At 33.6% G+C, this 22462-nt stretch overlaps 1 protein-coding gene across 3 annotated transcripts in view; it reads left to right on the plus strand.

The window, feature by feature from the left end:
• Positions 1–4321: 4321 nt before the first annotated feature.
• Positions 4322–22462, plus strand: part of LOC128988839 (carboxypeptidase N subunit 2-like) — a 37625-nt gene continuing 19484 nt past the window's right edge. The window contains exon 1 of one of the 3 annotated variants that reach the window (XM_054410528.1): positions 4322–4435. The gene's annotated coding sequence lies outside the window, so the exon portion shown is untranslated. Of the gene's footprint in view, positions 4436–11168; positions 11418–22462 lie in introns of those variants that run through there. The other 2 variants (XM_054410527.1, XM_054410529.1) reach the window with 2 other exon arrangements.

Raw genomic sequence — 22462 nt, forward strand, 5'->3', positions numbered from 1 at the left:
ATAGTGATATTTTTATTTAAGACCAATTATGATTGTTTTTAATCTAGTTCCCCTTAGATCAACTGTTAGTACTATTCACATTTTCTAAAAATAGTTTAGGGGTTTTTAATCAATAACTAGTTATTTAAAGTATAAGGTAACAAAACATACCTATACAACATAAGTAACAAAGCTCGAAGTTCCAAGTTGATCTGTTTTAATACATCTGGTACGAAATTACATTAGTAAAATCGTTGATGAAATAATGGTTTTATGTTTTGCGGAGGGTTCTGTAAATAAACGCCAAAGCGGTTACGTAGTGATCAAAGCCCACACGGGCGCGAGTGTTTGCCAGAACACTCAAAGATCAAAGGACTCTCCGTCGATAATAAAATCACGCGTTCCCAAAAGAATATAGAAATGGCAAATCGCCTCCCCTATGGACAGGGGCGCTAACGGTTTAGTCTACACACATTCAAGCTGAAACACTCACACAATCAAACATTTACACACACGCATTACTGAGAGTGGGGTACGAACCCTTGATATTCATGTGGAAAGCTCACTCGAATAGAAGTCTCAGTTTTACGAGATTCCATATGAATACGAGCATTGACTATGAATACGAGGCAGTTGCTGTAGATTGTCGTTGGGGTTTTTTGCAAAATGTTAAATTTGCGTTTTTATCAATCTTAAAAATACAAGTTAAAATCTCCCACTTTACTTTATGGAGCACTCGAGCACGTTATTTATTTACACTACATTTTGGAAATAGGGAAGAGTCAATATAAATGTTGAGAGTTACACATCTAGAGAGTGACAGGTCTAGAAAAGATTATTGAAATACGAAAAATTACAATTTTTAAAAGTAATACTTAACGAGCATTGTACTAGTATTCCAACATAATACTGCATTTCTGTATAACGTATAACCATAGATAAAACATACTCCCTTAGTAGATTTGTCATCCTTATGGAACAGCTGAAGCCATTTTTATTATTAGTTCTGTACGTCCAACTGTAGAGGTTGTGTTTTGTTTACATTTGTTTCTTGTTATTTCAGTCATTTAAAACCTCATTTAACCAAATAAAACGATACAATCATAACTAAAATAACTTGTGTTGCTTAGTCTATGGTATAACGTAAATGGATTGGCCGCCTCAAGTGGAGAATGGAGCATTCCTGACGCCTTCGTAGTTCATACTGTTGGGCGACTGACATAGCTGTCAAGATGATTGTACACTCTAGGCGTTCAGTGCCTACAATAAACAAACTTTTGCCTAAAGACCTGCAAGAGAATTCAATAAACACCTGAGAACATTTTGCATTTATGTATTTCGGTGGCACCTTAGCTGCACGTTACCGATAATTATACTTCTAATAAACCAATAATAGTTTACACAAATACGATAAGATTTTTGTTTGGTTACGAACTGTAAAACGATTGATTTAATATAAGCTTTCTTCAAGGGATCAAAAATATTTGAAAGTGAAAAATATGTGCAGACTCCGTAATTTTTTTATTTTATTACGTATGCACCCAAACAATTCAATGCTATTGAATTGCTTGTTTTTAAGATACACAATTATGGTAATAGTTTGTATAGAATTAGTTAATTTCCGTAGGTCTTTATAGCTACCAAAAGATGTAGGACAAATACCATATAATACAATGATGTACTATACCAAGCCATACATTCTAAACAATAAATACATCACCAATTGGAACAGCATTAAACACACCATAATTTTTTTTATTGCTAATTTAAAAGCGCAAGTTTGGCGGTATTGTTTGTAACAAACAATTGAATAAAAGATATCAGCAATCTGACACATACTTTCTCCGATCATCTTGTCAACAACCTTTATCATAAGTAAGTGGTGAGTTTAAAGGGCTAAAAAAAAATTACCAAAATCGTTCGGGCCATCTACGAGAAAATTCAATTTTTCCGTTATTTTAAGTTTATGGGGAAATCACCATAAAAAATCAAAATTTCAAAAAAATATATTAGGGAATGTATAATTGACTATGTATAGGGGGAGAAAGTAATAAAAATCCTTAATCCTCCTAAACTGCATCTATAATTATAAATTAATTGATACTCCTTTGACTTAATCTCTTGGAACAAACATGACGAAAATCACCGTCAAATCAATAGATCCATAAGTCTACATGACGATGCATGGTAGCACCTTGTCAATTGTCAATACTGACAAAGTGAACATTTGCAGCAAAATTCATAAGTGAACCAATTTTTGCTTTATCCTACCTCAAATATAAAAACACAATCCACCCATGAGGAAGAGATGCGATCAAAAGCTTTCGTACTTGATAATAAAATCAGGACGCTTCACAGCTCACCCCAAACACGCATGGAAATACAGAATAGTGGCAATGTGGAAATATGCGTCATATAAGTGGGGGGCGCCCGTCGCGGTAACGTTTGATTCAGAAGGGGTGGCAATAACGAGGGAATAAGGGGGAGTGAGGGACTTTATTAGCGAATTTCCATCATAGGGAGGCATCTATTACCGTATAAGGATTTAGCCTGGGGTCATTACGACATTTCGTTTAGGCCCCTCTATATCCAAACATCGTGGATAAACCTACTTTACGTTTCAAGATGGCCGAGGAATTTTATTGCGACGAATCCCGGAATTGTGTGGATTCAAATTGGATGGTTTGTCCGTTCACCGCAAATATACTTAGGTTTAACTTAAGGCTATTTGTAGTAAACAAACAAGATCAGCTTTTGAAAAATGATAAGATATTTACAAGACATTTTTATTATATTGATCTGTTATATACATCATGAGTATTCCATAATCTTTGAGTTGAATCTTTTAAAGTCATCAAAAATTATGACTCTTATTCGTTTTAAAATCATGCCTGTAATACTTAGCAATAGCTCGATTTCGAGAAACAGGGACACTAGTTATAAGTTAATTGTCTTGCAAAATAAATATTTTTTATATGAAAGTTGCTGTAGTAACACAATTTAGGTTGAAGTTGTAGGGTTTTGAAAATCATCTCTGCATACGTTTAGTATGTTTAAAAAGTCCTGCACTTGAGCAAAGGCTCAAATTGTAAGGTAAAAAAATCTATGCACAATGCTAATGAGTATAGTTACAAGCATAATGAGTTTTAGGTTTCATGCACCAAACGTAAGATCATACTGTAGGGTTTTAGAATCATCTACACGATACACCTGATCTTAGGTTTCACCATAGATAACACGAGTATGTTTTATCTATGGTTTCACTCACAAAATTGCAAGTTATCTGCACATGAGTATGATTCATCTTACATTGTTTTTTCATCATGTTTGCATGAGCGTGCGGTTTATTTTTCAATGTGAGTAGCTCATGAACTATGGTTGAACTTGAAGAGTTTGTAAGTCCAATGCTTACGAACTTGCATGATTAGTGAATCACGTGGTCGTGAGAGAAGGTAGAGTTTGTCCAGTTTGTAATTAACATGATTATGGCCGTAGGTTGATTTTGCAGTTTGCACAGTCTGTAAGCTGATCTGCATGCCGCTCTGGAGGTCTTTCAACATTGTACGGACACAATTGATTCTTCCGGCGTTTATTCTTGGTCGAGGGCTCGTCCAAAGCAACCAACTTTAATGAGTGTTGCAGTTCACAAAAGAGAAATAACTATTTTCCATGACCATTTTTCTAAATTAAATCAGCAAGATCCAGAACCAACGAATAACCTAACTTTGTCACAACTTATTCTTACATTAACGTTCCATAGACCATAAAATATGTAAGGCTAAATATTCAGGTAAAACTTGCAGATTATGCTCTAGTGATTATGATTAGTGATTATGATCAGTCGTATTTTCTATGATATTTTAATTATGATGTTTCTTTAAACCCTCGTCATTTTAAACCAATATTAAGAAACACATTTAAACTTCATAAATCCATAACTTCATAAGGAGATTGGAACAAATTAGGTCTAAATATTATTTCTTTAAGCTACTCAGAATATTTAAATGGAGTAATAAGAAAAATACAAGAAATATTGTTCATCAAATAGTTTTACTGCCAATAATATACTTGTGAAATGTAATAAATACGAAATGTACATAAATCTTATGTAATGACAGTCATCAACCATTGTATCCTCCCAAAAGCCCTATATGCATTTTGTCGCAGTCACTAATATTGCATAAATAGATTCTAGACCAACAATCAAAACCCGCGCAACAAGTTCAGTAGACATCGATAAACCAGTTTCATAAACTATGAACTCATCTTATTCACCAACCAGTTCCTTCCTAGACTAATGATGAACCTGTACGACTAGTGGAGTGACCTGGGTTGCTAAGGACATGACAATGTGATTGTAGTAGCAGGACTCGGGACAGGGACCTGTGCAGGACCCGAGATTGGTGACTTCCTTTTGGCCGTCCGTCGCCGACCCGCCGTCCACGCTCTGTCATAGGTAGGTTGTAAAACTGTTTTGTAGACCATTATTTTTAGATTGCAGTACAATTTTTCTAATATTTCTTGTCATTTACCTCTCATGCCACTTAAGAAAAATAATTATATTTATAAATCATAAACATTTTCCTGTATCTATCCCCTTTGTTGGCGATACTGCGTTATTTTAAAGAATATTGCTGACATTTTCCATAACACGGTAGGGATAGTGATAGAACATTTCTACAGCAACCTCTTTTGCAACATTTTTATTTCAGAGTGTAGTGATGATGGGGTTATGTTGGTTAAACTATTATTATGGATATTAATACGTTAATGTACAGTGATAGTGATGGATAATATATGCAATAATTCCTTGAACAGCAAATTTAACAATTTCATATAATTTAATACTTTTTGCTTTCTTTACTGGATTATTGTTAAAAGATTATGTACCTTTGACAGTGAACATCTTTACAGTAAAGTTCTACAAATAGTTGTACGAGTCATGTCTTTCAATTAAGAATGTATCCTACCTTTTTCTGTGTTAAATGTTGAGATAACTCTTGAGAATTAAGGAAGTCTTGTGCAATTTAATGGTACTGACAAGCAAACCTTTATGCTTTTTAAATATTCACATACAAATTTAGAAAATCAAATTAATTTTGAAAAATATATTTGTTGTTCTGGTTTTATCCGCCTTTGTATTTTTTTTTGTTTTTTTTTTCAAAAATAGCGGAGTTGATTTTGCTTGCCTGGTGAATACGGACCTTTACGTACTGAAAAGATTTAACTTAGAAACATATCGCGGTCATGATTAATTCAAGTTCTGTCGATCTATCCAATAGTCAATGGTTCTATTCAATGGTTTTGGATTAGGAATCTTCTGGAGTTGGCCTTAGTCAGTGTATTGTAGATGAGTCTAGATAAAAATATTAAATTATCCCCATACTACTAGTTCAGGACGATTCTTTGGCCAATGCAACTTTAGTTATATTTTACTGATAAAGAAAAGAGGACAAAATAGATTCATTACAATGGTAAACAAGATAAGGATTTTTTATTGTTTTTGTTGTAAGTGTTTTGTATGACAAACTATCGCAGAGAAAATTAGGAGAGGTATTTGTTGTAGGAATTGTAAAATAGTTTGGTGAAATATCCGTTGTTTATATTTTTTGAGTTATCCCAAGTTGAACTTAAGCGACTTTAAGTGAACTTTAATAATATTAAAATTTTTACTGTACCTATTACCTTTGTGTTGTTGAATACCACACACACACAACTATGCAACTACTATTCAAGAGCACATATAAATAAAATGGTAATATCTAATTTAATACAAAAACTGTTTATAACTTAATAACTTAGGGATAAACTAGATATTATATGCATACAGCAATATGTTTTAATTGGTGGTTTCTATAGTTTAAACATAATCTATGGTTTCGTGTACATTATTTTTAATCTTCGTACAAAATGAAACATATAGATGGATAGATTTTATTAAACATCATGCGTGCAATAAATTTGGTCAATTAGCAGATTCAAAAATGCATGCAAACAAGTTTTAGAAATAACAAGTTTACATGTAAAATAAATACAGGCAGGATAGCTAGGAATTATAAGTTTAAATCATAAAATTGCATATAAATTTGAAATAAAAACGTCACCAATATTTATGAATTTTTAATTCTATAAATAATAATTAAGAAATATTGGTGAAGTTTTTATTTTAAATTTATATTATTTCCAATATTACTAGTTCTTCTTGAAGATAAAATTAAAGTATAAAAGAAATAACAGTACTTGTATAAATAGCACAGGCAAGCTAGCTAGCAATAAAAAGTTTACATGCATTATAAACTACAGAAAGTAATAAATCACTGTTCCTAAATAAGTAATGCAGAAAAGATAAGGTAATAATAAGCATCGAAAGGCTTAAACACAATGTAAAATAACAGTATAAGAAAAACACAGTAGCCTACTTTAATAAATAATGAAGGCAAGTTAGCTGGCAATGAAAGGTTCACTTGTTATAGTTTACGTTGGATAGTAAAATAACAGAAAAAAATGTAACGTGGTTAACAAACTAAGCTAATACTAGGTTACAAATTCTTCTATGCTGTAGTATTGTATTAAATATTAAAAACACCTTACACATCGATACTAAACAACAAAATAATTATTTGATTTCACCTTTAATTTAGAAAATAATTTATGTGCTTGGTGAAATAAATGCTCTAATATAAAGTATAAAAAAACAAAAGGACAACTTAAGAGGATGAAAGAGCCAAAAGGTACTTAAGCTCTAGCCCAGCTTAGCCGGAACCACTTTAGATTTTTCATTCAAATTATTTCATTCTTCTTCCTAAATAGTTTATTTTTCACTCTTTGTGTTATACACGAGATTGAATTACTATTTTACTGCTTTATATAGTCTAATATTATTGGTATGAAGTAATAAATAAGCAATAGTACAAATAAAATCAACAGTCTCTTCAAAAATTAAAAACATTTACTATATTCAACAAATATTGGATTTGGTTTAGGATTCGATGTTTTGTTCTTTTTTTATTGTGCCTGATATAAGATTTTCTTGGAAATCACTAAGAATCTAAATTTTATGCTTTGGTGATCATGTCACTTTTTAAACATCGAAGAAAGAACGCGGAGTGAAAGGATTATATATTTATATAATCTATATAATACATGTTACTTTAAAACCTTTTTTCTCAGCTCGTGTACATCGGACGGAAAATCTAAGTATATTGTTGGAATGATATTTCCTGTAGATGTGCATAATCCCTTTATAAATCAAAATTGGGTCAAAATAAGCACAAAAATGAATTTTAAATTTTAAAAAAATAACGGGCCTACTGTCGGGGAAAAAGTTTGACACTCGAGTTTGGAGCTCTACAGAAAAGTAACCAAACTAACTTCGAAAAACACGGAGTATATATAAATTTTCGTTGTTTTATTAACAGTGTGGGATGAAAATAAAGAAGTCTGTACATTATATACTTTTGATCGAGGTTTCGACCAGTGGACGACCTCTAGTCTATACAGTATATATAATAGGCAAGCATGTTTCATTAAAGTCTTATTTTCTCATCTCGTGTGCTTTGCAGGGAAAATCTACGCATACTGTTAGAAAGATATTTTCCCGTAGATGTGCAAAATCCCTTTATAAACTAAAATATGTTTAAAAATAACCTAAAAAAATTAATTTTAAATTTTAAAGTAATTAACATGGGCCTTATGAGTTGCCATGCTGGTGACGATAACGAAAATCAAAACAAATTAAAAAATTCCAACCACATGTTTTATTTACAGCGTGGGGTGAAAATAGAGAAGTCTGTACATTACATATTTTTGGTCGAGATTTCGACCACTGGACAACCTCTAGTTATAAAAAATACATACTGTAACATAAACTAAACACAAACGGCAATGGTTCAATGTGTTTGCAATGAACACATTGAAATATTGGCTGGTTAACCAAGGGCATGAATTTATAGGCGGAAAAGGATAACCGGTTTTGGCCGCTTGCAGCAGGACTGATGAAGGATGGGTAAGGTCCTGGGCCAGGATCAGGATGTGGTGTCCCAAGATCATTCTGTGACAAATGATTATGTGACAAGGACATACAGTGTGGGCGATATTAAGGAGAAACTATTGGTTAACTTAAACTAAGCTATTATTTTGATATTGATGGAAAAGATACAAATTGTGGCTATAGCGGTTATGAAAATAAATGGTAGATTTATCAGATATAAAGAAAGTTCACCTACATGATAATCCTATCTTGTTTCTTTTTTCAAGATTGGTAGACGATCAGATGAAAACCTGGGCACTATTTATTTTCTTGCTTTATTGGCTGGCACTTAATTATGTCCGTTAGCTTATGGTAAAATTGTATAGAGTAAACTAATTATTAGGTACTGTATAAAACTGTAAATTTAGATTCTCGAAAACACTTCATATGCTTTACAAACGCATAATGACAGTAGTTGACTATGACTTGATACTTCTAGCTTTGTCAATGCTTCTAGTAATAGAAACCTGAATTAAGATTCCAAATGATTTTAACTCGCATTGGGGTATTAGTCCAGTCAAGGAATGAGGTGTAGAGTGCGTGAGCAGGTAACTAAGCGATTCCTTCAGAAACTTGTTCAGGGGGCTTAGGGTGTTAACATACCAAAAGTCCTGACTCCTAGGTGGTGAGCCAGGGGGTGGAGGGGGGGAAAAAGGGGGGGAAAAGGTACGCATTTTGGGTTTTTTGATTATATCTCGAAAACTATCAACTTTTTGTATACTATAGTAAATTATAAAATTGAAGAAGATTAAATTTTCTACAAGAAAAGTATATAATGTGTTTATTTTGGTTCAACAGATTACGAGTTATAACTTATTTAATTGATATCTTATTAAAATACTCCTTCCATAAGAAATACATGTAAATTAGTATGCGAAATGGGGCGAATCCTATCCGCCCAAAGGAAATATAACTGATATTCTGGAAATCTTGACAAAATTTCCAGTAATTTGACACCCTAATCATTAAAATTGATCCAAAATTAAGGCGAGGGCGAGGTAACAAAATGTCGAGTTTTGGTGTTTTTTTATTGGAAATATAAAAAAAACCTTAAATCATCCCATTTTTAAACGCTCACCCTCGCTTTAATTTTTGACAAAATTTCATGATTAAAGTGTCAAATTACTGGAAATTTTGTCAAGATTTCCAGAATATCAGTTATATTTCCTTTGGGCGGATAGGATTCGCCCCATTTCGCATACTAATTTACATGTATTTCTTATGGAAGGAGTATTTTAATAAGATATCAATTAAATAAGTTATAACTCGTAATCTGTTGAACCAAAATAAACCCATTATATACTTTTCTTGTAGAAAATTTAATCTTCTTCAATTTTATAATTTACTATAGTATACAAAAAGTTGATAGTTTTCGAGATATAATCAAAAAACCCAAAATGCGTACCTTTTCCCCCCCTTTTTCCCCCCTCCACCCCCTGGCTCACCACCTAGGAGTCAGGACTTTTGGTATGTTAACACCCTAAGCCCCCTGAACAAGTTTCTGAAGGAATCGCTTAGTTACCTGCTCACGCACTCTACACCTACTTTTGGATCATTCATTGACTGGACTATATTTGTGAACAAGTCAGGTGTTTTAAGATTAAATTGAATGTATTTATTTAAAATCTGTAAATCTGAATTTCATCGAATTACGTTGTTTATATTAACTAAACTAGCAGAGTACCCGTCCTTCGTACGGGGTTGGCATAAAGGAATAAAATTATTACAGTATTGCAGTTAACTCAAGCTTTGCGTTTTCAATGGGGGAGGACACAGTTTGGTAAAATTTGATTCTTTAAATTTCAGGTATACATAATATTACACATCTACCATAGCCATAATGTTCTACCACTTCACCTAAACCACCTAAGCAACAGAGAAAAATTTATTATAAAAAAATCGCTTGATATAAAAAATTATTCATTAAATTAAAAACAGAAACAACTGTAAACAATCCTACTTTGACAGTTCTCATTGTGTATCACAGCTTTTTGTTGCTGCTTAGTTCAAATTAGCTGTTTTCATAAATGCAAAAAAAATAATAATAGTGCTGAACCCTGTTGGTAAATCGTATAACTTTTTAATGTTTTTGCATATCGTAGAACCAAATTTTTTAGTTGAAACAGCTGACAAAATTCTTTAATTCCCTTTAAATATGAATACTCATAAGGTTAACATGGGGAACTGTAGAGCCACTGGGGTGGAGCCCGAGAGGATTTTTGAGATAAGAATATGCCTATATGTTAATCGGGAATGTAAGCTATCATAATGCCAAATTTCAGCCCAATCCGTCCAATAATTAATGCGTGATTGAACTTCAAACAAACAAACAAACACACAAACTTTCACATTTATAATATTAGTAAGATTATCTTAACCTTGTATATATATTGTTTTTAAAAGCATATATTGCAATTGAAGGGTGGAATTATAAACAAAAGTAGTACAGTTATCAACTTTTACTGCATTTCTTCACATAAACCTGCAGTAAAACTTCGGAGAATGTAAATGGGAAACTACTTTTACGCCTTTATACTTGCCCTACTTCATCGCCTTAACCCAGGAGGTACTATAATGTTTACTTATCTGAAGTAGCTAGCGCATTTAAACAGTTTTAAGGAGAGCCGTAATTTCTCAAGTTTATGAACTATTTCATTGTGTTCATGTTATCTACGTTCCGAGAAGGTTAAAAATGTTCAACCAATCAACATTAAACTTCATTCGAGCTTAAATTCAAAGCCAACTCCTAGTTATTTACCCCTATAACAGCTTCGTTGTCACTAGTCCATTTAAGCCCTTAAGTTATAATATTTACATAATACAGTATGTTTCGTATGTTATATTATGTGCTTTAATAACGATGTTATGTTGCATAGGTCAAATTCCACAGTTTAGCAGCTGATATAAGTATTATACCAGCAGTTAAACAGTCGTCACAACAGTGAAACTGTCAATGCAATTTATTTTATATATAATTCAATTCACAATAGCTAACATTATAGTACATAGTTTTGGATTTTATATAAAAAAAACGTCTCAAAAATCAACATAAAAAATTTTATAAATTAATAAAACTCCCAAAATGTATATTTCGGTCCGTAGAAGGTCAGGCGGAGTAATTTTGTTCGCAAAGGTTGGCAGCACCGCCAGTCAGTTGTTGTTTGTTGTTTCTCGTCGGCAGCAAATGTTTGACGCTGCGTCGTATTTTAGTGATTTTCTCAATTCACGGTGATTTAAACTTTAAAATTTTGTGATTTATCATCCATGTGAGTCAGCGTTATAGCTTTTAAGTTAGACTTTGTCTATTGTTCAGTTATAAAGCCAGAAAGTGCCTAAGTGGAACGTTGTGTAGTGGTCATAACCTTTACTTGTCATCCCGGTGTCTTCTGCTAGTGTAGAGAGCTTTGAGGTAAGCTACATAAATCTTTATTTTTTATTTTACTTAAATAATTGTATTTTAACTGTAATCCTAGGACTGTCTTTTTACAACCACAACAGATTGCTGATGTATTTATCTATGGGACTATGGTTGTCTAACAATACATCACGACGAACTACGTACAAACATAATTCATTTTAAACACAACATTAGGCCTATTTATATAGCAATATTTTCACTTTGATTCATCTGTTTCAATGTAAACTTTACCTTTACCCTTGTTAATATGTTAGACCAGTTTCGATGTTTTGTTTTTACCGGAGCAGATGTAGGCCTACGTGACTTTCGCCCCTATCGGTGAAACGCCCACTTTGCAAATCGATATTCCGAGGACACTCGAAATCCTTACGCGCCGCAAGCAAAATGATACATCGAATAAGTTAATAGCACTTTGATTTATCAATTGTTTTTCAGTATAGGCCTAAGTTACACAATCTATGACAATGCCTGCTGCTATCTGTTGACATAAAGCTATATGTTTTTATTTAAAGACCATATTTATGTTAAGAAGGGATGTAACTTGATTGGTCCAATGAAAATTACAGCAATGTAGGCTGCTGTTTGTATTTATCCCAGCTAAAGCTAATTTTATCGGTTTTACTCATAGTGTTAAAAGAATTGGGACAACAAATTAAAAAAAAAAAACATTTTACTATGAATAACTTAATTTCTACTTAAAACAACTCCGCACAAAAAAAATAATATTTGAGTTTAAGAGCATAGTCAGTATGTCTGAGAAGTTGTAGTGTTTGTTATTTGGCTAGTATTACATGAGTAGAGAAGAAACTAGAAATCTTTGTATTGGTTTCACTAGTTAGATGATTACTTGTCGTCTTGTTTCTTGCCACCGTAAGTGTTAATTTCCACTCCTTGGAGAACAATTATCAAGTCCTTGTGACCAACAGTAACACTGTACTGTGAACACTAGGCCTATGTACCACTTCTGTAGTAACACTGTACACAGAACTTTTTGCAATTCACAAGTAGTAGTCTTACATACAAAGCACATGAAATTATGTTTATATTATTTATTTATTTAAGATTGGTGGGTTTGGATGGTTTGACAAAAAAGCTCCACCTCCAATCATTCGTAAATCTTAAATTTACACGTATTTAAATGTGCATAGGACTATAAATGTTTATTGTTTAATCCAAATCTGTAACTTATCGATCAAGGAAGGATACTTGTTTGACAACTTGTGATTAAATAACGGGACAACATATTAATACATCTAAATTTCTTGACAATTTTTTAGTCCTCAACCAATGAATACAGAGTCTCAACTAACGACACAGATACAAAAGTTGTTAGCCAATAATCACTTTTGTGCGAATATAATTAATTATGAAAATAACTTAAGTTCTAGTATTATCTCAGTAGTAGTAAATTACGGTACTCATTCATCTACAGGCAATTCCACACTTTTTATCATTTATTTGTATAAAGGATATATTTAAATAAATAAATTACTGTACTAATTTTCATAGGCCTACTTGTCAATTAAGCCATTTGATAAACTGAGAAAATGTTTTGTTTTTTCTCCGACCAATCATCTGGTTGATTCAAGGATCTTCGGATCCTAACCTGCAGCGTCCATACTATATTTGCGATGCGGAGAAAGTAGCATAAGGTGTAAATACCTCGGCTCAGCTGACCTCGTGAAACCTCATGACGTAATGTCCACTATACTATACTACTTGAAAATATAGGGCTGTGATTTTTATACAGTGTACATATCTGTAATGGGGTAGCGACTGCCGGAAAGTATCAGATATATTGCAGACAAATGCATTTACATTTACATTTGTGCCTACCTGTGGGTACTCGAAAGTGGTTAAATCATGGATCAGCTTTAACCGATTTTTATTTTAATAGAATATTGCTGAATTTGAATGTGGCTTTTCAGATTGTGCTGCTGTGAAAGTTATATTGTCACTCTTTTTTAACTAAGATGAAGTGAGCTGTAGTGTCATAAAAATAAATATGCATTAAGTTAGTAATATTTTTTCTGTTCGGTTTTGCTTACAGTTTACAATTTCGTAATCACCTGACATTTTAGCGCATCGTGTTGAAGGTTCAATTCAATTACGTCCATTTTACTTTCTCCCCCTATACAAAAGTACCTATATGGAGAAAGTATTGTAATCGTCAAAGTTTTCGAGAGTTGATATATTAGGTTTTGGGTCCCCCTGGTCCCAAAAAAAGTGGTTTTCGAAGTGATGTCTGTGTGTGTGTCTGCATGTGTGGATGTGTACAGTGCTACAGACCACACTTGTGGTCCGATTGTCATACAATTTGGTATGTAGGTACTAACGCATGGTACCTCCAGGCGTTTTTTATCATTTTTTTGAAATTTTGATTTTGATGTCAATTTTTTTCATAACAATGCATAGAATAGCAGACAAATTTAATTCTCTCAAAAACGGCCCGAACGATTTGAAAAAAATTTAGTATGTTATAGCCCTTTAGATTCTGAACAAAATGGTATACCTTCCTTTGCTGTAAAAATTATGTTTCAAAAGTTATTGCAACTTTTGTAATTTTCCCTATAAATAATAGGTAAACTCCCACCGCTTACCCATGATAAAGGTTGTTGATAAGCTAATGGGAGAAAGTATGTGTCAGATTGCTTATATACCGTTTTTCCCCGTAGGGAATTCTTTGTTCCTATTACAAAGGGATGACTACTTGTCAATTTTCAAAGATATTTCCTTGCTCGGCTGATTCCATTCATGTTTCTATGTTGCTTCTATATCGTAGCTCATGGTATAAAACTTTTTTTCTCGTCCACAAATGTTTATTAAAATAGCCTATTATGTTTTGCTGATTATTATCATTTAAATACCATTTAAACTTCTCCCAAAAAAGTAAACAATTTTAATCAACATTGTTAACACTGGTAAATGTTCGACTCGGGATTTTAAATGTGCAAACAAACAAGGACAACGCCGTATGACTTAGGCTTTACAATATTTTGTAATATCAAATGTAAGATTCATTGAGCAAGTAAAGAATCCAACTACTCAACAATGCCTGCTTATCACCGAGCTGGTTAAGTTTCGTGTTTTTATGAAAGTTCAGTTAATAGCATTACCACAACACCGCCTTATCACGCTATGAGTCACGGCTTGAGTCAGTGGTTAGCTAATGGCGTGGAATTGCATATTATGAGACTATTAGTACAATCAACACTTAGGTTTCTCTGTACATTTACTTTTATTTTACTTATTAAAATATTTAAAATAATTATCATTGTGGTCGACAAAAGTTTCCCTAGATGTACGCCAGCACCTTGCAACTATGCAGAGAGATAAACTTTAAACTTAACTAAAGGTAAACTACGACTTAAAGTACCTTAAAGGTTAAAGGCTGAGCCCTTAACTTTAACTTGTGTCACAATTCTGTGGCTCTGACTAACTTTTGCCACTATTTTGTGTTTCTGCCTTCTAAACCATGCAAAGGCTAGCATATTGTAGCTTTCAAACACCAAATTAATTAACCTTATGATTTAATTAGTATTAGAATCTCTAGAACTGTATACGTTATACTATATTATCTTACTAGTCCTGAAAATGTGTGTTTACCGGACGACTGTGGTCGTTCAAATAGTTGTTATTGTTTTATCAACTGTTTCAATTTTCAACAACTAAAGTAAATATTAACTTTAAATTGAAGGTATAACCTAAAACATTCTATGAGTTTTGTAATGGAGAAAATAATTATTCTTTGTAGTGTAGCGAAAAGTAACGTTAAAAACACGAGTGAAAGTGGGTCTATACATATTCTCGACCATTTAAAGTGCTCGATAAATCTCGCACTTCAAACATGGTCTCAAATTATGCAATGACTTTCTACTCTTGTAATAAAATATACTATTACAAGTGGTTTGTATTATTTCGTTGATTGAAATTCGCATATGTTATTTTTGTGTGTGTTTTTTTTTTGTTTTTTTTTGTGCAATGGAGGTTTTTCATTATTCTTTATCTAGAGGGTACGTGTCGAACCTAAGTATTTTACTAACTAATGTCGACCTGTTTGTTAGGCCTACATATACCTGATCATCATTATCAATCGATCAATTCATTGACTAGAGATATCTGAGTCCAGATTTTACCCAGTTTGATCAAAAGTGCAAACTTTGTTCAGCTCGACATTTTCAAATCTCCAATTTTGTTGAATTGTTTACACGCGCGATCATTAACGTATGTTCATTGACCACTTGGTAAACAGGGATTTGCAAGGTAAATGAGGAGATTGTGACTAATGTGTCAATTGGCCCGCGATCAGCATATGCAGAACACTAATGTGTGTGCATAATCTAGCCCTGATCTAGATAGTGTGGCCCTCGCTGTTAGCCATAGTAGTAGACTGCAGTTGTGTAGGCTAGGTCAAGGGTAGCGATGCAAGGCTGCTTCAAACAAAAATGTCACTTCAGCAGCTTAGACTGTGGAACTTCAGTCAGTAATAATGAATGATGTACGAGTAAACTTCAATACTGAAAGAATATTGAAAACTATTTGTAGGTGACGTATTGTGGATTCTGCCGTTGTGTAGGCTGGGTCGGTAGGCCTATACAAGGCACAGTGTGTGTGAGGCATTGGTCTAAATACCCAAATCCGACAACTAGTTCAACAAAGTGTCAATGTAGCTAGGTAGGGCCTACTTGTGGAAATCCATTAGTACTTTCACTCGGTTATATTTTAAATGAAGGAATTGTTGAAAAATTACTGATAAATGTTATCAGCCTACTTGTTTCACTTGTGAAAGATAATTGTTTTTTGTCAGTGAGTTTTATTTTTAAACCGTGCAAGTGACACTTTGACATTATCTTTCTAGAGCGTTCATTGTTTTATTTTTCTTCATAGAACATCCAAACTACTTTTATATTTTAATACTGACTATTAGGGCCTAAGTGTATTTTTTTTTTTTTTTTTTTTTTTTTTTTGTATTTCTGTTTATACTGAACCCGCATAGTAAAATAAAAACCTATAAAACCACAAACGTTGGATTAAAATGGGGAAAAAATACTTCTCTAAACAATTTTGTAAATGAGAAGTGTGGCTTTCCACTCCTAGAATTACTCTGTTCCGGCATATCTACAGATATAACTGTTTGAAGTTCTTTGTAATGTCAAGGTTTTCTAGAACGCTTAGTGCTACTAGATCAAAAGGATTAGTGAAGTCATGGTGATGTTCTGGCTCTACCCGTGTAAATTTACAATTCTGTTTAAGATTATTATTGCGGTGCTCTGATGTTTTGGTATGATAAAAACTAACACTTGAAATGAACAATGACTTATTTCTTGTGATAAATACCATATATAATATTAGTTTTAAACATTATAAATCAAAACTGTTATCTGCTAAATTGAAACTATAATGTGGTTGTACTAAACTCTAACTAAAACTAATGAAATACGTGGAGGGATCTGCCTCTCACGTCCTATTTGAAGCTTTGCGAACCGAACATTGTGGTGCTCGTTGTAACACTGACAAAAGACACCTCCCTGTCCCAGATGGGAGTTACAAATTTCCAAGGACTGGTGAGGGAGAGCCCTTAATACACGCAGAAGGACGATGTTTATGACTCTGTACCAGTGCTAGAAGCTGGCTTATTGGTCCCAGCAGAAGAAACATGCTCTAAATGTGACGTATGAATATTCTTTGACTATTTACTTACAAGATATACTTAAGAAAATAAATGAAACTATAAACAACCATGATACTATATTGTTGTACAATCCTCAGCGCTACAGTGTCTAGACTGTGAAGTGGTGAGGTTTGCACTGTGCAGTTCACAACATACGGTCATCATTGCATAACACTCAGCTGGTTGTAACCGGTGACTGGGAAAACCACTGTGATTATCTCATTGTCAGGTTTCCTGCGCTTTTACACCTTTGAAACATTGTCAAGCTGTTTAAGTGTTGACTGATTTAAGTGAATTTAGACATAGATTGCAAACATCTACCCAATAATCGTACGTCAGTATGTATTCTTTTACCCATAAATCTGGACTAACAATTGTCGTGAACATGTGTGGTAATGGTGGATTGTGTTGTCTGGACTTTTAGTTTGTAGTCGGTTTGAATGAGTGAATAATGTTGAGATAGAGATAATTACATTATTAAAGTGCTACACTGTGTTATGTGTAAATATCAAGTGATTATAATCAGTTAAATTTGTATGTAACATTAACATAAAAAAGATTGCCTGTGTAGCCGTGCACATAACATAGTGTTGGCCTGAGTTTAATATTTAAGTTACTGGTTGGACCTCAAGTTTGGTTGAATCTGGTCATATGGATGACATTTTTAAGCTGGGCTAATTATGCTGTCAAACAAACGTTCGACGTTGGATATTAACAAGACCAGGATTTCGTATTTTTAGTGTCTTAAAATAATTACGACTCCCTTCAGTAAATCCCGGCCTATCTTCTTAAAATTTTGTAGAAACATACCGTAGCACTCACTCCGTAGCGAAATTCATCGAGAGGTCTTAGGTGAAAACCGTATTACTTGAGAGGGTAACAATAACTCAATCGGATACTGTAAACGGATTTGATATTTTTTTCAGTTTTTTCCACCTTGGGTTAGCATGTCATGTGAAGTCAAAGGTCACCAAATAAGGATGTTCCATGTACTCTGTTGTCGCGTTGCCGTGGTGAAGGTTAAGTTCTGAAGGTCTGCAAGTCGCGTGATTTCATATCTCCAAACTGGCCTCACAAATTGGCTTATTTATGTAATTTTCACAAAAACACTGTTGCTACTTTGCTTTGTTCGTTTGCACAAGGAACATACCGTTAAAGAACTAAAACATCAACATTCTTAGTCTTTTACCTTGCACCAGCGTGAGGTGTTTAAATATCTGCTCAAATTTGCATTAATATTGAATTTAAAAGTATCTTTTTCCAATCAAGAAAAGTCGTGGTGTTTTTTTTTTTAGCATTTGGCTGTTCTGTGAGTATAGGTTCTCGCCTCACAGATTTGAGGGTTACTATTTTGGCCTACATATTAATACTTTAAAACTTTGTCAAATATACTAATTGCATTTTCCATAAAAATTAACTAGACCTTTTTATAAAGGGCAAATGTATTCCATATACAAACACAGACATTTTCGCTCTTTTGTGTACTTGAATTTCTAAAAACATTTGTTAAATGTTGGTTGCTGTTATACATCGGCCAAAAGCTAACAAAGGTATCAATAATCTATGATTATAGTTGTCTGGGTAGCCGAGTGGTGTTGTACTCGCCTTCAAATCTGAAGCACACTGGTTCGATTCCAAACGAGATCTTTACTGGACCAAGATGCCATTTGGCATTGGGCTAATGTCAGCATAAGATAGTAACAAGACTAGGGTTTGGATGGTTCTCGTAAAAACGTAAAATATGCCAAAAACATACGTAAACGCAGTTAAAAATAGCTATTTACATTACAAGTGTAGTAAGAGCGTTTTTACATCACGCAGGTAAACACGCTCTTGCGCAACGTGTAACGTACAAGATTTTACCTGACCCGACAATATACATGGGTTTACGTACAATATTTTTCATTATCCATTTCACTCATCGTCTAACAGTAACGTTCTTTTACAAACAAAAGCTAGGTTAGGAAAATACTTTAAAGCATAACAATAACATTCAAGCGCACAGCTGATTTCTAGCGTTGAACGTCGATGCCTCCATAGAGGTATATTTTTTAAGTTAAGCACTCAATGTTATTTAAATGGGTTTCATTACATCACCGAGTGAGTTTTTGTTCAACTTTACATCACTCGAGAAGTAAGGAAGTTGTATACATCACGCTTGGGATAGGGAAGTTTAACACGGCGGGTTAGGTAAACAAATAAATACTATTGTGTAATCTTTAGTAATATTATATTTTACTGTTTAGTTAACAAAAATTCATTATGTCAACAGCTATGGAATGTTTTTACATCATCCGTACAATAGTTAATTGTCAAATAAATAGTCGAACAGGATGTATTTTCAATACAGTTCAGTACCACTTCACGTAACACAGATGTAGATTTTCGTATAGGATCAGTCCTAACATTATAATCAGATGGACCTTAATTAACTATTTCAAACATGTAGAAGTTCGGCTAGATAATTAAGCGGTTTCGTCGCGTTGTCGCTCAGTAATGACGTAATGCAATAGACCTCCCCCAGGGACAGTCGGTTCTGCAGTCTGTACTGTGTCCTAGAACAAACAGAGGATGCAATTAATCGGCGACGGTGACGATGCAGTCTGGCCAAACAAACACCGCCGCCGCGCCGCCCCCGGGGATTGCAACTATTTAATTGAGTCAATTTATTTATTCAGCTAATTGATTATTAAGTTCTGTGCACTAAATGTATTTGCCTTGTATCATACCTGGGGGATAAACTCAGCTACAGTAACATTATCAGAGTTTTTGTCGCAAGTTAAAGTTTTCCAAGTAAATTTCAAACCCCTACAATATAGGACGTGAAGGCATAATCCTGGGATTTAGTACAGCGGCCTCATTCCGTCGATTTATGTATTCAACTAAATTGATTGTTTAGTTTTCTGCACTAAATGTTGTATCGCACTTTAACAACACTTTAAAATAATGCGTTTCAAATGGAGACTGAAACGGATAAGTATGTACTTAAATGCTTTTAAATCATAATTTTTATATTTTTCTTTCAACACCACGTTTTCAACACTTATAACATGATCACTTAATATAAAGTGTTAACACGTTTAACACTTTAGGAAATTAATAAATCGGTAATAAAGCATCGTTGTATGGTATTTGTATTAAAATTTGTTCTATGGAGTAGGCCTTGTGTTGAGTACTTAGTTACCAATTTTGTAGATGTAATGTCTATGTTTCTGTGTTTTTTTGTATTTCCTGTTCATCATCGTATGGTTCTGTGCATTATTGTATGGTCTGTGTAGTAGATGTAAAGTCTATGATTCTGTGTTTTTCTGTGTTTCCTGTTTATCACCGTATGGTCCTATGCATTATTGTGTTGTTTGTGTAGTATGTAAAATCTATGTTTCTTAGTTTTTTCTGTGTTTTCTGTTCATCATCGTATGGTTCTAGGCATTATTGTGCTGTTTGTGTAGTATGTAAAATCGATGTTTCTTAGTTTTTTCTGTGTTTTCTGTTCATCATCGTATGGTTCTAGGCATTATTGTGCTGTTTGTGTAGTATGTAAAATCTATGTTTTTTCGTTTTTTTCTGTGTTTCCTGTTCATCATCGTATGGTTCTATGCATTATTGTGTGGTTTGTGTAGTAGATTTAATGTGTGTGTTTCTGTGTTTCTGTGTTTTTTGTGTTTCCTGTTGATCATCGTATGGTTCTATGCATTATTGTGTGGTTTATCTAGCCCATACACCGGCTGACCAGGTGTAGTGTGTGGACGATGGTCACAGTGCCAGGTACATCATGTGTCCAAGGTTGTGTCGGTTGCGCGTCGTTACGCATCACAAACACACAGTAGGTGTATCACTACAGTACTACAGTTCCACATACACGGTAATTCTGTCTCTTACACCAGATTCTCGTAAGGTAGCCATAAACACATAAACAAACACTCATAGACGCCAATACTACAGTTCCACATACACGATAATTCTGTCTCTTACACCAGATTCTCGTAAGGTAGCCATAAACACATAAACAAACACTCACAGCCGCCAATACTACAGTTCCACATACACGATAATTCTGTCTCTTACACCAGATTCTCGTAAGGTAGCCATAAACACAACAAATGAACACACAGTACGTGTATAAATACACAATAATTTAATCACTTGCGCCAGATGCTCGAATGGTGGCCAGAATCACTTTATTAATGGATGTATCAATGGTGGTAGTCACAAACTCCAACTAGGGTTCCTTTTTTAGAACGTTGGGCTAGAAACGTGGGTTGTTTGGCTTGGCGATGGTGTTGTGTTAGGTTGATGTAAGTAATGCCTGAATGTTTGCCAAACATGGAGCAACCGGTGCAATACTCATATTTTTACTTTGGCAGCAAGTCAGAGGATACGTCATATTCCTTGTTAGCCAGTCGAAGTCGATCAAACATTAGCAATCATGTTTGATTTTAATCAAACAAGTTCTGTGGTGGATTGAATTATAAAATATTGTATTTTATTGACGTTTTAAATCGTGTTCCTTAGTGGAGTACGCGTTTCAACATTTCAGTTCATACTCAGTTCTGGTCATGTTGATTGCTCTGGTGTTGTTGCATCTGCGTCCGGTAGTAAGAGAAAAGTCGTGACACATTTTCACACACATTTGATAAGGCACGGACGATGAAAACACAGTACGTTGCCTATAACTTTAGTACTGTGGTGATGTTTAGTTTAATTTCTTTACTGTCGCTCTAGTCATACGTGCATTCGTAATTTTATCTTATTTTCTGTGATAAGGTTAACGGTTTACTCATGAAAATATCATTGAATCCGTAAGTAATACAATTCAATGTACTTACGAGTAAATTTATTTTATTTATAATCTATTGCAGTGAAAAACTGTTTTTAATGCTATGCGTTGCAGATCTTAAGTAGTCATTTCTATCACAAGAGTAAACAAAGATTCAGTTGCAGTATATAAAAATAGTTCTTATTAATGAATCTGTCGGATTGTGTTTTTTATCGTGTAATTTAGTAAGATATAGGGCTAATGTATTTTTTTAATGAAATTTCAATGAAATAAAAACTCCTAATATATACAGTTTTGCAAATTTGAAAATCCAATAAATTCCAATTGCCTATTTTATATCAATCATTGCGTTGGTACAGTATTACCTGTTGCCATAGACAAACCAACACAATGTGATGAGAAGTCTACTCTTGTTGTACGGTAATAGATCTACAGTATATGTTTTAAATATTTTTAATTTATTATTTTGTTGGTGGAATAATACATGTTACATTTAAGTAACAGCTGTCTGTTTATAGTAGCTATCCAAGGTGGGACCATTTTTAGGAGCTGAAAAACTGAAAAAGGAAAGAAATTGCCAATTGTGTT

This window comes from Macrosteles quadrilineatus, unplaced genomic scaffold (assembly GCF_028750875.1).
Source record: "Macrosteles quadrilineatus isolate MER2022 unplaced genomic scaffold, UCM_ALF_1.0 Scaffold_3__2_contigs__length_128488019, whole genome shotgun sequence".
NCBI classification, from domain to species: domain Eukaryota; kingdom Metazoa; phylum Arthropoda; class Insecta; order Hemiptera; family Cicadellidae; genus Macrosteles; species Macrosteles quadrilineatus.